Genomic DNA, 17,266 nt, shown 5'->3' on the forward strand with positions numbered 1-17,266 from the left:
CAGTACTCTAGATCAATGGAAAAAGAAGTGTGTGCTATTAAAACGCCTTTATTATCATTCAGCCATTATCTCACTGATGTGTCATGGAGGTAGATGAGAATTTAGATTCAGCTCCTACCTTTTAGTAAAACCTGCAGTTTCAGTAACTTTGCCATTATCTTTGTTAAAGCTCTGGATTCTTCCAGGTAAGTATTTCCTATTGCAACCATTTCCCTTTCCAGTAAATCTATATACAGTTCAAAATGGCTGATGAATTTGCAGTTTTATAGAGGTCTTTCTAATTATCTAATTTTTCTCTTGTCGTTTCTCACCCCTGGTAACACTTCTGAGGTTTATCTGTTCAATTTCATGATTTCTTTTTTCACAGAAAAGAAATTAAGGCCTGAGCTCACCTTTAATGAGGGCAATGAAGACAAATGGGTGGCAAATAATATGGTAAGAACCATTTCCTAATAAATATAATTTATAGATAGAAAGGATGGAGTCGCCTCCTTAAAAAATACACCTGCATTCTGTTACTTCTATTTTAAGACTTCACGTGAAAAGAATATTGTAAATCCATGTGCTAGGAGGCCTTGGATAATCATTTATTTTCTTTGGATAAGAGAAATCTTAACTGCAGTAGAATTGAGTAATCCTCCTCCTCCCTAAACCTTTTATTGTAGTATACTTCTGTAGTATTCAGTGGGGGCTACCCTGGGTCAAGTGACCTAACAATTGCAGAACAATGTTTTACTCATTGAAAATTGTTTTTAGATTGGTTAGAGAGCTCCTACTTTATCTACTCTGCAATCTCTGGACGTTAGCAGGAATGGGAGATGGCATAGGGGAGAAACACAGTGCTTGGCCCTGTTTTCTTGGCTTAATAGCAAACTGCCAATAGAAAATAGAGTGTGCAGAGTTACCTAGACCTATGGCATGGCATGGGACGAGTTGCAGATTAAAATAGATGGATGCCTCACTGCCCACCATCTCTTAACAGTTGGCATTCTTCTTGCTCAGTCCAGACCATTAGGTGGTAATATGGGAGGAACTTGAAACTTCTCAAACCTTTTAACCAATGTACCAGAGACTTTTCATATTTAGTTAAATATCCCCATGTGTAGTTTAGTTAGTACTTTAGTACTTTAGTTAACCCAGGGATAGGGACTCCCCTCCCCATTGGTCACACTGCCTAGGGCTGATGGGAGCTAAAGTCCAACACCTGGAGATCCCCAGATTCTCCTCCTCTGATATAGAGTCACTTGCATGGTGACATAGTTTTCAGCTGTCACAATTTCACAAATGTTATTTAGGAAGTATTACTTTAACATAGGTTTTGAAGCAGTCCTGGTCTCTGCTTGCTCTATTCTCTGAATAACTCACATTTTGAAAAGTACCTAAATACTTTATGCAAGGAAACAAATGCAGAACGCAGAAGCTAAAATGCATAAATAAAGGATTTGCTTTGGGGTAGGATTTCCAATAGCAGGAAATGCTTATAGACCCCCAGAAAGCTCTGCTAAAAGTGTTCTTTAAAGCATACATGGCTTAATAAAATTTAAATTTGGGAGTGGGAAGATCTTGCAAGCATTAAGAGCATTTGGCATCACAGATTGCTGGATAGCACACAAATCTAAGTTCCTAGTTTCAGAATAATCATGAGCATGCACTGCATTAGTTGTGACCGCCCTGAAATCAAAGCATTAGTTTTGACCTGCTCGTTAATTATAAATGCGGGTCATGCCACATATTGTTTATTGACCTCCTCAGAATCAATGTAACGTAGATCATACTAATTCAAGGAATCCAGACGGCTGCAGCATGCATGCCCATTGTCTTACCGAGGTGAAGGGTTCCTACGTGTATTATTTTCTTTTGTGAAATGCTTGCCTGTTCTTATTACTGTAAAATATTGCTTTCGTCTTTTTCTTTAGAAGCCCTCTCCCCAGGGCCAGGAGATCTAAGAAGATACTTGATGTGAGGGAGGTAAGTGTGGGTTTTATTTTTCCTCAGAGCAATGCTCATTTAGAATTCACAGGAAGAACTCAAGGAGATATTTGCAACTTTTCCCCATCACACAAAGTTAATTTAATTTACTAGGCGTTTGATTGTCATGGCAAGGTACTGAGACACCTGGCATGGTTCTTTCTGTGATTTAAATTGTATCCACCGGTTCACATGCTATTATTTGCTTTGCTAGTTGTCTTGGTTCACCTACCATATCATGCAACAAAGGGCAATACCTTCCATGCCTTAAAAAATACCCAGGAATAATTAACCTCCCAAATAGTCCTGTATGCTTGTCAGAGAAGAGTTGTTGAACAAATGCAGAAACAAAGGAGGCCTATAATTAAACTTCACTGAAGGACATTCCTGATATTTTCTGAGCTTCTTTGGGTGCTTTTTGTCAGGCTTTGTCTGTTGCTTTCAGTGCTTTCAGGTTGAGGCAGAACTGAACGGAACATTCACATTGCCTTCCAAGCTGTCCTTCCAAGCATTGCCTTCGCAAAAAAAAAATCTATGTGAGCTGTATTCAACCCACTCAACCTTTCTTTCTGCTCCATGCAGCTGCCATATGGTGTGACACTTCATCATAACTACAAAGCTTGTTGTTCTAGGGCAAAAGCCGGGGAAACTTGTTTAGGGAATAATACAACGTTATGAGAGCCCGTGTGGTGTAGTGGTTAAGAGCAGTGGACTTGTAATCTGGTGAACTGGGTTTGATTCCCCGCTCATCCACATGCAGCTGCTGGGTGACCTTGGGCTAGTCACACTTCTCTGACGTCTCTCAGCCCCACTCACCTCACAGAGTGTTTGTTGTGGGGGAGGAAGGGAGAGGAGATTGTTAGCCGCTTTGAGACTCCTTAGGGTAGAATCATAGAATCATAGAGTTGGAAGAGACCACAAGGGCCATCGAGTCCAACCCCCTGCCAAGCAGGAAACAAGCAGGGTAGTGATAAAGCAGGATATCAAATCCAAATTCCTCCTCTTATTACAGGTTGGATATTATAGCCCTAAAGTCGGACTGTGATTGTTCATACTGATAGATTATACTATTCTATTGATTATACTATTCCATTGGATTTCTCCCTGATTTGGATATTATTTTTATTTATTAGATTTGTATACCATTCTTCATTCGACCATCACAAAATACATAATAAAACAGAAATAAATGAACAACCCCCCTCCCACAAACACATTTAAAATGCCATAGGACAGTGGTGGCCAGACTTGGCCCTCCGGCTGTTTTTGGAGCACAACTCCCATCATCCCTAGCTAACAGGTCAGGGATGACGGGAATTGTAGTCCAAAAACAGCTGAAGGGCCAAGTTGGGCTACCACTGCCATAGGATGTTAATCAGCCAAAGGCCTAGTTATAGAAATGTTTTCACCTGGTGTCTAAACGTATTTAATGAAGGCAACAAACACATTCTCATGTTGCCACCCTTTGGACCTCTTCTGGAGGAGGCAGACAAAGAAGGTCCACAGATGATGGTTGCAGGGTCCAAGCTGGTTCATATGGGGAGAGGCAGACCTTGAGGTATTGCAGTTCTGAGCCGTTTAAGTATTAATAGGTTAAAACCAGCACTTTGAATTGGGCCTGGAAACTAATTGGGAGGCAAAGCAGTCGAGCCAGAACTGGTGTAATATGCTGTCTTGCCTCAGTGAGCAATCTGGCCATTAAATTCTGCACCAACCAGCTAATGTTCATGAAGTACCGTATTTTTTGCTCTATAACACACACCCAACCATAACACGCACGTAGTTTTTAGAGGAGGAAAATCCGTAGGCATGCCACCCATAGGCATTCCCTCTATAACACGCACAGACATTTCCCCTTACTTTCTAGGAGGAAAAAAGTGAGTGTTATGGTGCAAAAAATACGGTATCTTCAGAGGCAGCCCTACATATAATGTGCTGCAATGATCTAGGCTTGAGTCAATGAGTTATAGATCTGAGTTAGTTATACCCACTGACTGACTATCATTCAAGAAGATTTTTGTGCTACCAGATTTCTTTTCAGTTGACTAGGCTCAGCACAGCAAATGCTAAGAATTGGTGGAGAATTTTGGATCTAGAATTACAAGATTCTAAGATACGATATTTAAGAAAATGCATTCACCTGAAGCATCAGGTAGAATGTTATCCAAGATGTACATAAATCCTTAAGGTTATAACTGTTGGGAAACTGTGTGCATGCAGCTACTCACACAGAGTCAATTAAGGTTTGGCAGACAGCCAGAAGGCAATCTGAAGGAGTAAGTCTGCCTGGAGATAACAGAGACATGAAGACAGCTTCCTGATTGGTCAAGCTCTTTCAAGGGAGTGATAATTAATGGCCTACTAACTGGAATGTGTTAGTTCAGGAGTTCAGTGTTCAGAGTTCTGTGTATCAGTGTAGGAGTTGAGAGTCGTGTCAGAGAGAGCTAGCATAAGATCCGTGTTCTGTTCCTGTAAATAGTCCACTGTATATAATAAACACCTAACTACAAGTTCCTGGTTCCTGATTCGTCTATCCTGTCTGCAGCCAAGTCGCCAATTGCTTCCGTGGATTCTGCGTGTACTCTGCTAGGTCTGGCCAAGGTCCTGCAACTAGTCAGAAAGTTGCGAAACACCAAATAGGTTTTGCCAATAATAACACATGATCTGGAGCGGGGGGGGGGCTGTTTTTTAGATCAAGAGCCACACTCCCTTAATGGAAACTTTCTGGGGTTAGCACACCTGTGGTCCTGGGTACCAAAAGCAAAATTTGGTGATGCAACAGGTGTGATTCTTACCTTTGTACATTCCAGTCAGTCAAAATTCAAGGGTTTCTTCACACATACACACCACATACACATTTTCCATATTTTATACAGGCAAGGAAGAAGCATGACCATACTTCAGTGATGCATTCCAGCCATGCAAAAGCACCTGAGGAAGGCTGATGAGGGTTGAGGCCCAGGAAGAGTCCCTGGTGGCATAGAGAGAGATCTAGTCATTGCCTTTGGCCTGGGGGTTCCATACCCCTGAATTGAGGAAACCTCAGGGGTTTTGACTGTGACATTAACAGAGAGCTGATAAAACAGGCTAACTAAATACAGGTGTAGGTGACTGTATTACATTTAAGCCACTGTTTTATTTTTCTCCCAACACAGCTTTTGGAGGGGGGGGGGGTGTTGCATGAATATTTGCTTATTTTCCTGTATGGTGCTTTCTAGCACACAAAGATGTGTTCATATAAGAGAAGACAGATGCATCTCTTTTTAGCATAACACTTCTTGCACGCCAAGTCAGCCAAAAACACCTCCTTGGCTGTTTTTCACAGGTGTTCTAAAAGGAGATGTTTTACTAAAAATATACATCATCATCGCCCTGGGCATGTATGCCTCTCCATATGAGATAGAAAGTAAGCCATGCATGAGTGAAACTTTTGGGAAAGAAGGGCAGTATTAGGAGATCACTTTTCATGAGATTGAGGTTGATGCTATGTTTGAGAGGAATAAGGTACCAGTAATTTGTACTGGGACAATTATGTATATTTCTCAGGATGAGGTTTGCATAATTGATTCATGTTGAGAAAACAGACATAATCACAATTGCCTAACCAATTCTTGTTGGTAGTTGTATAGAGAGCAGTAGCAACAATGTCTATAGAGAATTACCAAATCCTATGACTGGGGGGGGGGGGCATGACAGAGATGCTTAAGATTATGCATGGTGTGGATAGAAAGGAGCTTCTCCCTCCACTCTCATAATACTAGAACCTTGGCCCAATCAATGTACCCAAATGTTAGAACATTCAGGACAGACCAAAGAGAGTACGCTTTTCACACAGTGCTTAGTCCAACTATGGAACTCACTCACACAGAAGTAATGATGGCTGCCAATATAAATGGCTTTAAAAGAGGATTAGACAAATTCATGCAGTCTAAGGCTATCAATGACTACCAATGATTGTCAGAGGCAGTATGCCTCTGTATACCAGCTGCTGGGAATGGCAAGAAGGGAGAATGCTGTTTTTCCCCAGGTCCTGCTTATAGGCTTCCCCTAGGCATCCAGTTGTCTTCTTATGTTCAGAATTGTATTTGGATTTTTATTTGCAGAAATAAAGAGGTGACTGAGAAGGAGGCATCATTCTGGAAATTTGGGAACAGGGGCCTTTTATTTAAAGAAAGAATGGAGAAGTGAAGGGTTGCAGCTTTCTGTTTGATACTGTTGTGGGCATATTTTGATCAGCAAAACAAGAATGGGCACTTATGCCTGGATGCAAGACACTGAGGAAATAGAGAACAGTCAAAATTGTACAGGAGACTCTGATAGATATATCATCTTTCCCTCTGGGCCATTGGAGAGATAAATCTGAAATTTATTCATAATCAAAGCAATTCTGTAAGGAAATAAATGGGTACGAAAAGAAATAGCCTTAACAACAACAACAACAACAACAACAACAACGAGTCAGTAAACACAGAAATTAAGGAAATAACAGATTGTACATTTTATTCATTTATATTAAAGGCCAATCTTAAATGGAATACCTAGCAAGACCATTAACGATGCAGAGCCCTCATTCTGTGATTTTCTAGACCCCAAATCATTGCAACCACTTTTGCTCCATACAGAAAGACTTTAATTTCCAAGCATTCAGAGTGTACTGCTTGTACATTTTCAAGTGTTTATATGTTAGGAAACCTCATTGTATTCTAAATTGTACACATGTATGGAACCCAGGTGTGTTTGTTGTTGTGATTTTATAAATATGTGGGGGGGGGAGAGAAGTACTGGGAGAAGTTGCAGTTCTAGATCCAAAATAACTAGCACACCTGGGGTCTATACATATGTGAACAATTGGGAGATTGCCACTAACGTTGTGATGCATCTTTAAAAATGCACATATAAAAATATATAAAATCCAACTCATAAGTTTTCCTTATGCATAGCCTCTCCGATGAACTATTTTAGTGACAGTCTCTAATAACTGATAAAATCATATATGAAAAATTCATACATGCAACCATTACTGCACCTCACCTTTTTTCATTCAGAAGCTGGACACAAAATCTGTTTTGTGAGGGAGGAGGATAAAAACTACAGTTTTGGTGGTCTAAAACACAGGGATAGCATCACTTGAAGAAAGCATGGATTGGGAAGGTTGTGGGACTTTCTAATCCTAATTAAGGCTGATACAACTAGATAAATGGAACCTCTTGTGTACCCAACAGAAGAACTTGCGGTGCAAACACTTCCTTTACTATCCCAGGGATGGCCTTATTACATGTTGTCCCTGTTGCAAAGACAGAAAATAGTAACTCTGTAGAAACCACAAAGTTAATGTATCATCATTGTTTCCATTTACAAGCTCCTTCATTTTTTTCCCTTCAAGACCGTAATTTTAGCACTTAAATCTTTGGCTACTTTCCTTTAGAGAAATCCCTGGACATACACACTGAAAATGTAATCCTAAGCATTTGTATTGCAGCCAAGAGAACAGGTCATTTTACTTAAGTCTAAAAATTCATCCTTTAGTCTCCTGGTGTGCATGGATTTTGCAGCACATTAGTTAAAGTCACATATTTTTCAGAGACAAAAAAATAACAGCTTGTTCTTAAACCACAGCACATTATGTGTTCTTTTAAACAGCAAGAAATATGTGGTTTGATTCATACACAGTTATTTTTTGCAGCTTTGCCAGCATAAAACACTTGAGCATGCATCTGCTAGCAAACATTTTGATCTGTTGTAAGAGACAATCAATGAAATGAGTGTCAGAACATTGTTTCCATATTGCTCCCTAGATTACCATACCCACTGGCCAAATATTGCAGCCCAAGAGTGGGTGTAAATGTTTATTTTATTTTATTTTTAAATGCATGTCACAAAGCTGCAGAAAGTTTGGCTCTCTAATAATCTTGCAAAAGTTGTGACATTTCCAAACTGGCTGGTTTTATGAGCAACTACTGTATTGAGGTATTTAGTGTGTGGCAGCCCCGCCTCCCAAAACCCCCACCTTTCTTGGGCCAATAATTACATTATTAGGTACATGAATGAAACAAGTTGTATCTGTTGGGGGAATTGTGCCCATGATTTCACACTTCCTGAGTTGTTGCCCCTTTCTAACCCCTCAGGAATGGGGTAACTGAAACCAGTCCTTTTTTTTCTTTAAAAAATGTTTAGGGGTACTCTCATTTTCCTACTCATATTGAAATACTGCCCCAAACTTAGATTCACAAAATGTTTATGGGTATGCATACCCCTGAGTTCCCCCAGAAAAAAAAACACTGACTGAAACCATTAAGTTGGTAGCACTTGTTGGAAATCATTTCCCTGCATTGTAAAATATCCACTTCTGGATCCCACCACTTCATCTTGCAGCACTGAATTATTGGTAAAACCTATTTGGTGTTTTGCAACTTTCTGACTAGTTGCAGGACCTTAGCCAGACCTAGCAGAGTACAAGCAGAATCCACGGAAGCAATTGGCGACTTGACTGCAGACAGGATAGACGAAGCAGGAACTAGGAACTTGTAGTTAGGTGGACAGTGGACTATTTACAGGAACAGAACACGGATCTTTTGCTAACTCTCTCTGACATGACTCACAACTCCTACACTGATACACAGAACTCTAAACCTCTGAACACTGAACTAACACATTCCAGTTAGTAGGACATTAATTATCACTCCCTTGAGAGAGCTTGACCAATCAGGGAGCTGTATCCATGCCTCTGTTATCACCAGGCAGACTTACTCCTTCAGATTGCCTTCTGGCTGTCTGCCAAACCTTAATAGACTCTGTGTGAGTAGCTGCACGTACACAGTTTCCCAACAGTTCCATGATTAGGTATGAACTATGTGGAATTATGTCCTTGCCTTATTGGTCTCTTCTGAGTACGGTGCAGGAACATTCCTACCTCAGTGGCTCTAATGGGCCAGAATGGGCAGGGGATCAGGTACAGCATTTTGTTGATACTGGTACCCTGACAACCTGATAAACACTTTTCTGAGTTGCTGTTCCAGTACTGGATTTCATAGGACTGGCCTGTAAGCCAGCCTAACGGTAAATTGCATTGTCTTACAATCTGCTTTCCAGTATCATCACTGCTTCATGAATCTTCAGTACTCATTTCTTTTTCACCCCCAATCATAAGAGATCCAGCTGTCCCTGGAATTTTTCCACTGAAATTGAGTCAGATCATTGCCATTGTCAATATGTACTTTTGTTAAGGTTTGGAAGAGATTCCTTAAGTGGAATTGGAGGTTTCTAATTTGTATTTTTATATGGCTCATTGTTATGCTAATGAAATCACAATGAAACAGCACCAGATGCAGTTTTACTGCCATGTACATGGTTCCTATTTCAAGAATATCCCATTGTGCTGAGTGGCTAATTGACTTACAATATGACTGATGAGTGCAGTATGCTTTAGACTCATTTCCAGCAGTTTCAGCTGTTATCACACCATATTTATAGATATTCTGGAAATATATAGGAAGAAATGCCTGCTGAATTATTAGTAGTCTCCTGCCTATTGTGGTAGTCAATAGAGAGTATAGGAACATAGGAGGTTGTCTTACAGCAAGTCAGACCATTGGTCCATCTAGTTCAGTATTGTCAGAGTAGACTGTCAGCAGCCCTCTAGCATTTCAGACAGGAGGCATTCTCAATCCTACATTGAGATGCTGGGGATTAAACGTAGAATCATAGACTTGTAGAGTTGGACCCTGATCGTCACCTAGTCCAACCCCTAGAAATCTCAAGCATGCAAAACTGGTGGCCATCCAATTTCAACTTGGAAAACCACCAATGAAAGAGAGTCCTCCACCACCTGAGGGAGTCTGTTCCACTGCTGAACAGCTGTTACCATCAGAAAGTTTCCTAAATCAGTATGAGGAATGAGGGTGTGTTGTTGAGTGTTGTGCACAGGGTGGGGGGAAAGTACCCTCGGTCTCATGTGTATTTCCACATTGAGTTGATCACTGTTCCTTTGAAAGGGGAAAAACAGTAAGTAAGAGGAAACAAGTGAACATGACCCTCATACTGTCTTTTATATGAGAAAAAAAATTCCATACAGTCTTTTTGATTACTCACTAATAAATCATTGCTTACTCCCATTCCTTCTCCTGCTAGCATGTTAAAACTACAGCAAATCACTGATCTTGCAAGACAAACAATGTGCCATCCATTTTAGAAACTATTATCCTTTGCTGTTGACGAAAGAGTGCCTTTTGTGTCTGGCTTTTGGGAACCAAGCTACATTGATATGCAATTCATAGAAGTTCAATTATGCCTCTGATGAAAACAATTACAGCTGGAATTTAAAAGTACAGATTAAAAGGTTTGAATACTTGGCAAAAGTGATTTTAAGAAATATTAAAAGTAAATGGCTTTTTAATTCTATGAATTCATCAATTTGTAAGTTAATGAAATTAATGAAGCAAGAAATGAAATGGAAATTCTAGAAGTTTGCAGGCCTGTACTTAGTTTTCTGTCTATGCAAAGTCCTAGAATAGACATTTACCACTACTAAGAGCTAAAGGTAATGAATAGCTTCATTTGAACACTAATTCAATTATACAACTCTCTTCCCTCCCCTTTCCCATCCACCAAATAATTTACAAATGTCTGAAGTCGACGATGGATGGACTTTCTTTTCTGACCAGCAGAAATCTGGGAACAAACACAATGGCCCTGATCCAGCAAAAGTTAGTCCCACTGAAGTCCCACTGAAAGCAATGGAGAAAAGGGAGTTTAGACTAACTTCTAATTCTAGTGGTTTTAGTGGGAATTCAGTCACAGTTAAGTTTAGTTGGATTGGCACAACCGTAAATATAAAGGCTGTAATACATAGGTTCAAACTACAGAACTATTGCTAAGGCTTCTGTATGGGTCCACACATTCCCTCCTTACTCTGAATAACAATATTAGCTAAGTTTTGTGCTTTTTCCTTCATATTGCAATGACTATACTGAGAGGTGACACTTTCTACATTATGGAGTGTGAACAGTAACACAATATCCAGAGAAAAGATTTCTTGCCGCATTTTTATTAGGAAGTGGGGAGTGATGAAGAGAGGTCCAAAGGCATTTGCTATAATTTCTTATTCTTTTCAACTTAGTTGCCAAAGGGAAATTTCGAGAAAGAACAAGAAATAAACTACAAACAGAGCTTCAGATTCATAAAGCCTTGAAGTTGGGGCTTTATTTTTCCTTAATTTTGTTCTGATACACAATGTAACCATTTTGTGAATCTAGCCATCATCCACCACTCACAACCACCCCATATATTACAATATCCTCCACAGATATTTACTTATCTACTAGGTGCTTATAATGTGGGCAAAACTGTCATGCTGCACTTAGAAAAATGGAAACTATGCATACTTCCACATGTAAATCTAAAGGATTAATTCTAACTGAATGTAGAAATATTGACTAAGGGCAGTATCCAACCAAGCTATTCTGTTAGAGCAAGGAATTCCATTTATGCAGTGGAACTTCCTCTCTGTTTCCCCTCCCTGCATCCTCCTCAAATCTGCTCCTGGAGGGTTAGGGGAACCCCCAGAAAAGGTTTAGAGGTAGTAGCATCAATATCTAATCATATAAGCCTCAAAGCATTAAATATAATTTAAGCTGCATGTTGCATTCATATGTGAAACAAGTGTACTTGAGCAGCAGATGTTCTTCACAGGAGTGTATGAGGCTGCCTTATACCTTGTAAGACCATTGGCTTGCCTAGCCCAGTACTGACTTTCCAGAGTCTCTAACAGACTAGGGTTTTGCTGGCAAAGCATCCTTTCTGTCATTGAACTACAACCCATAAACTCCACATGAACTGAGGCCAAGGTAGGATTCTCAAAAGGAGTAATGAGCTGGAATAACAAAGCAAAGCAAAACCTTTCGGGTTCAACAAATCCCCTGACCAGGCATGGGTGTGGTCAAGCCTTCAGACTCAGATGCCATACCCTCTAACATTTCTCCAATGAAATTAGGGGCATCCTAAGGAAAAACAGGGCATTCCAGGATTAAATTTGAAACTGGGATGAGCCAGTGTGGTGTAGTGGTTAAGAGCAGTGGACTCCTAATCTGGTGAACCGGGTTTGCATCTCCGCTCCTCCACATGCAGCTGCTTGGGCTAGTCACACTTCTCTGAAGTCTCTCAGCCCCACTCACCTCACAGAGTGTTTGTTGTGGAGGAGGAAGGGAAATGAGATTGTTAGCCGCTTTGAGACTCCTTAGGGTAGTGATAAGGCGGGATATCAAATCCAAACTCTTCCTCCTCCTCCTCTTCCTCCTCCTCCTCCTCCTCTTCTTCTTCTTCTTCTTCTTCTTCAAATCTGGGACTGTCCCTGGAAAATCGAAACACTTGGAGGGTCCGAGATGCTCCTTCCTCTGTTCTAGAAACATAGGTAAATGGTGTGTGTACACACACACAAATGTAATGTAAAACATTGATCTTCAGTTAATGGGTTGTAGTCTACAAGTGGTTGACACCAGGTGTAACTACTGTACCAGTTACACCAATAGTTTTAAAGGGGAGAAGGGAGAATAAAAAAAGATAAAGAGAAGTGGCAAATCACAGTGGTCCCCATGTTGTAAGTTGTGACCGAACATGGCCCTGAGAAGTTTGAAGACTGCTGAGTAATAAAATTAAACTTTATACGAGGGGGAAACTTTTCAAGTTTGCAGTGGGCTAACTGTACCTAGGCCTATGTATGATGCAGCCAGTAGTACTTCCCATTTTTCATTGCTGTACCTAGATCCTGGCCCTGACGAGATTTAGATTTCTAAAACTGGGTAAAATTGCTACTTTGCCCGAAACAAAACACTATTCTAGTTCCAAAGAATATTTCTGTGACGATCTTTCAGATTTTCACATTAAAGGAATGTGTTGATCTTTGATGCCTTTGACCATGTTCAGTTTGAAGCAGTCTTCATCCATTTCAAATAATTACAAAAACTGTAATATCTCTTTGTGATATTTTCTTTTTTTATTTAAACATTGAAGTCATACATTGTGTCTGACTAGTGCATGACCTAATCTGTGTCTTGCATCTCTGGTTCTCATGTTATTGTTGTTGCTATTATAACTGTATCTCTCTCTATAGCTTTTCATTCGTATGCCGCATTATCTTGGCAGCAGCAAAGTCATCTCTGTTTTAATCATATAATTAATCTACAAGAAAATGTTGTTCTGCATCATCAAAAACTGATAAATATGTATTATAAAAGGGTGTGAGCCGTGGTGTTAAAGTAAATGGAACCTGCACACAATAACTTGATTAATCATTTTTCTCTCTTTGGTGAATCTTAAAATCGAGTTACTTTTGAAAGAATTTAACCTTGATAGAGAAAATTCTTCTGTAATATTAGTTAAAATGCTGTAATAAATGTATTCTATGAGGTTGGATCAAGGGTTCCATAGGATTGTGGTGGGACACTCTGGAACCGGGTAAAGGCTTGCAAGATGAAAACAATTACAACCGTAGTCATAAGGAATAAATAGAACATCAGAAAATACACAACCAAACTGAACAATTTCCACATAAATCATAATAAGATGGAAAATAAAGATACAAAAAATAATATAAAAAGCACCAACAACCTCCTCCCCCACAACCAAAAACACTAATAAGCATCTGATTAGTAGTCAGGGAATGAGCAGTAATTTTTGTTGTGGTAATTAGGAACTTAAGAAGCCAAGATATAACGATACAGTACAGAAAATATTTTTCCGAATCTTAAATCAAAGATATTTTTAAACTGTAATTATTATCACTACCAGCTTTTTTGACATGCACTTGCATTTCTCAACCCCATACAAGTTTTCTTTAAGTATTGCAATTAGCTAAGCTTGAATATAAAACTAATTGTGCTGAACTGATAAAGAATTTCGTGTTTAACTTCCACTTGATTTTTTTAAAAAATAAAATAAAAAATGTTTTAAAACAATTTATTGAGTTTTCAAGAAAATATTACATCATTCCAAGTAATTTGGTATATCTATAGAATACATTTCATGCTTTGTTCCCTCATATAAAATTATTCTTTAAAATGTGCAGGTAGTATTAGACAGCTGAAGTCAACTCATTTTCACGTTAACCAAAAAATGACTCTATAAATTGTTGAAACCAAACAAACTTTTTCTGGTTTGTTGTGAGAGCAATAGGAAAGGGGATTGCCACTATGACAGGGAAATAAGGAGATAAGACAGAAATTTGATTGAAAGTGGGTTGGGTTTATTTAATGAAAGATATTCAGTGAGGTGCGGCTAGTGTAGGAAGTGGTGAAGAGAGTGGTGATGACAGTGCAAGATGCTTAAAAATGTATAACTGTGGTGAGCCAACCCTGCTAAGGGAGGGGGTGGTATTGTTTATCTGCCCCTCCCCTTAAACCCCACTTTCTTAGATGAGCAGGAAGGCCTCCCTGATTAACTTTTGCAAGAGTCCCACAACACTGGACAGGCTGATACAAGTTGACCTCAAAAGTGCACCTTGCCTTGCTAGGGAGTCTCTCAGTCCTGAAGGCAAATCTTGAGATTATTAGACACTTTTAAGGTAGAAGAGGTAAATTACTACACCCTACCTCCTAAATGTGACCAAATTAATTTAACAGCTCCCACTCATCAACCTATTAATTTAACAGCTCCCACTCACCAATCTATATTTTATCAAGATAGAGGACTTAAAACAAAGCACAGACTAGGCAGAACACACACAATTTGTCAGCTGAGCCAACATGATAACAGGCCAGGAACTCCTACTCATCCCCACATGATGCCAAGCAGAGGAGCTTTTTACTCAAAGAGCTTGCACCTCTTAACAGCTATCCTCTTTGAATCTGAATATAGATAGATATAAAAAGATACAAGCTCCCTAAGGAATATTAGTTGCAAAATCTTTTGTCCGCTTCTAATCCTTTCTAGGAAGCTACCCGAAACCTTTTTCACTAGTGAAGTGATGCTCAGAAATCTGAATTGCAACTTACCGTATTTTTCTATCTATAAGTCACTCCCATGTATAAGACGCCCCCTATTTTGGGGGACTCAGATTTAAGAAAATGGGGTGAGGCACTATCCATGTATAAGACGCCCCCTAATTTTTGACATCATTTTTTAGGGAAAAAACCTAGTCTAATACACAGAAAAATACGGTAATTGTCTCTGTTCAGTAAGTCTCAACATTTAAGATTGCATTCCTGTAGCCAGTTACCTGACTGTAAGTAAGCCCCAGTGAACTCAATGGGACTTAACTCTTCAGTAGGCACAAATAGCACATTTAGCCTTCCACAAAAGAGTCATATATTGTTTCCAGCTCCTTCAAAAAATCAGTATGGAACCAGCCTGAAATATTTCATGCAGTCTTATCAAGAAACATTTTTTTCTTCCTTCACTGAAGGTTTTGCCCACTTAGAAGACTTTGCACTCATCTTTATTATTATTTTTTCTAAATTCAATGAAAATACTATAGTTAAAATGTGTAGCATGTGTAGCTTTAAGTCAGTCCTCAAGGAAGCCAGCATTCCCTTTCCAATTAAAATACGGCTCTGGAAGTGAGAGAGCATATTGAAGTGAATTTTAGTTCCATATAATGAAAGCTATAATAATCTTTGTTTCTGAAAAGGAAGCCACAGTGATTAAATATGTAATCATTATAACAGCATGATCTTAAACACTGAATAAAATACCAGCTGGACCCACCTCAGGTGCCTAATTCTTGTGGAGAACGAGAGCCCAGTGAACAATTTAATTTCGAAATTAATAGGTGGTTAGTAAGAAGCTAGGGACGAGAGCATATAAAGCATTGTACGTCAACAAAAAGATGGGGGGAGGGGATGCCCCAAGTTTGAGTCCATAATCTACGTAATTTAGGTATGAATGGATTTGTTCACACATAGCAAAATGCAGATTACGGTATGCATAAGACTGTGGTAAATAGGAATATAAACAAAGTATTGGGTAAGACAAGGTTAGTTTTGCTTAATTAGACCAAATTCTTTTTTGAAAAAAGTAAAGCATTTCCCAAAGTGATGGTATTATAACTCACATTAGTGACAGCAAAAACAGATGTAGTTTTTGTTTCATAATCACTTAATAGAATAATAGAAAGCAATCTTACAGTCATTCCCTTTTAAAAGGGCAGACAGCTTAGTAAAATATTTGGAAATATTTTGTTGTTATTAATTGATGCTTCATAAGGCAGTACAGTGGTACCTCGGGTTACACACACTTCAGGTTACATACGCTTCAGGTTACAGACTCCTCTAACCTAGAAATATTGCCTCAGGTTAAGAACTTTGCTTCAGGATGAGAACAGAAATTGTGCTCTGGCGACGTGGCGGCAGTGTGAGGCCCCATTAGCTAAAGTGGTGCTTCAGGTTAAGAACAGACCTCCGGAACTAATTAAGTACGTAACCCGAGGTACCACTGTATAGAATCAGGACAACATGGGGAGGTCTTTGCAGACCCTAGACTGTATTTGGACTTGAAATACCAAAGAAAAGTGTGGGTGTATAGAGAGGAAGTTTTAAGCAAGCATAATTTGTGGTGTTGCACAGTACCATAAATGATCATGGGGCACATCTGTAAAGGCATCAACCTTTAGCCTCGTTCAGGGAGCTTGATGCAACATAAAATAGCTTTTTAACTGTACAGTGGTACCTTAGGTTACAGATGCTTCAGGTTACAGACGCTGCTAACCCAGAAATAGTACCTCGGGTTAAGAACTTTGCTTCAGGATGAGAACAGAAATCGTGCGGCGGCAGCAGGAGACCTCATTAGCTAAGGTGGTACCTCAGGTTAAGAACAGTTTCAGGTTAAGAACGGACCTCCAAAACGAATTAAGTTCTTAACCTGAGGTACCACTGTAGTCTTACTGGCAGGTTTTTTGATAGTTGGAATTTTCTGGCTTTTGAAAAGGAAGTATATTAAGATGTGATATTCTTCAAACATAGGTGTTTCTGCATCTCAGACCAGTGTGTGCGTGTGTGTGTGTGTGAGAGAGAGAGAGAGAGAGCAGAAGTGGTCAGCAGGGTGGCAGAGGAAGGGCAGCATTGCACAGCTGGCTTCCCAATACAGAACTCGCAGCCCTTTGCTCTTCCCCTCTCGGTAAGCAGCAGCAGTGCTCGCCTTGGGAAGCCACATGGACAACACCACCCTACTTGTACTACCCTGCAACAACGACTGTGTTGCATGATGTGTTTCTGTCGGGGTGTGGAGGTGCATTCCCTTCATGCAGCTACAATTGCGCTTCGAGACCCCCAACCACCCCCCAAAAATGAAGACACAGTGACACAGGATTTTA

General features: G+C 39.7%; 1 long non-coding RNA gene across 1 annotated transcript in view; it reads left to right on the forward strand.

Moving 5' to 3' along the window:
• The first annotated feature begins 367 nt into the window (after nucleotides 1-367).
• The window catches only part of LOC308572276, a 106,257-nt gene continuing 89,358 nt past the window's right edge, over nucleotides 368-17,266 (forward strand). Inside the window, exons 1-2 of the long non-coding RNA XR_014001657.1 lie at nucleotides 368-435; nucleotides 1,917-1,968. This is a non-coding gene — a long non-coding RNA (uncharacterized lncRNA). The remainder of the gene's footprint in view (nucleotides 436-1,916; nucleotides 1,969-17,266) is intronic.

Source organism: Podarcis bocagei, assembly GCF_964188305.1.
Source record: "Podarcis bocagei genome assembly, chromosome: 1".
NCBI lineage: Eukaryota > Metazoa > Chordata > Lepidosauria > Squamata > Lacertidae > Podarcis > Podarcis bocagei.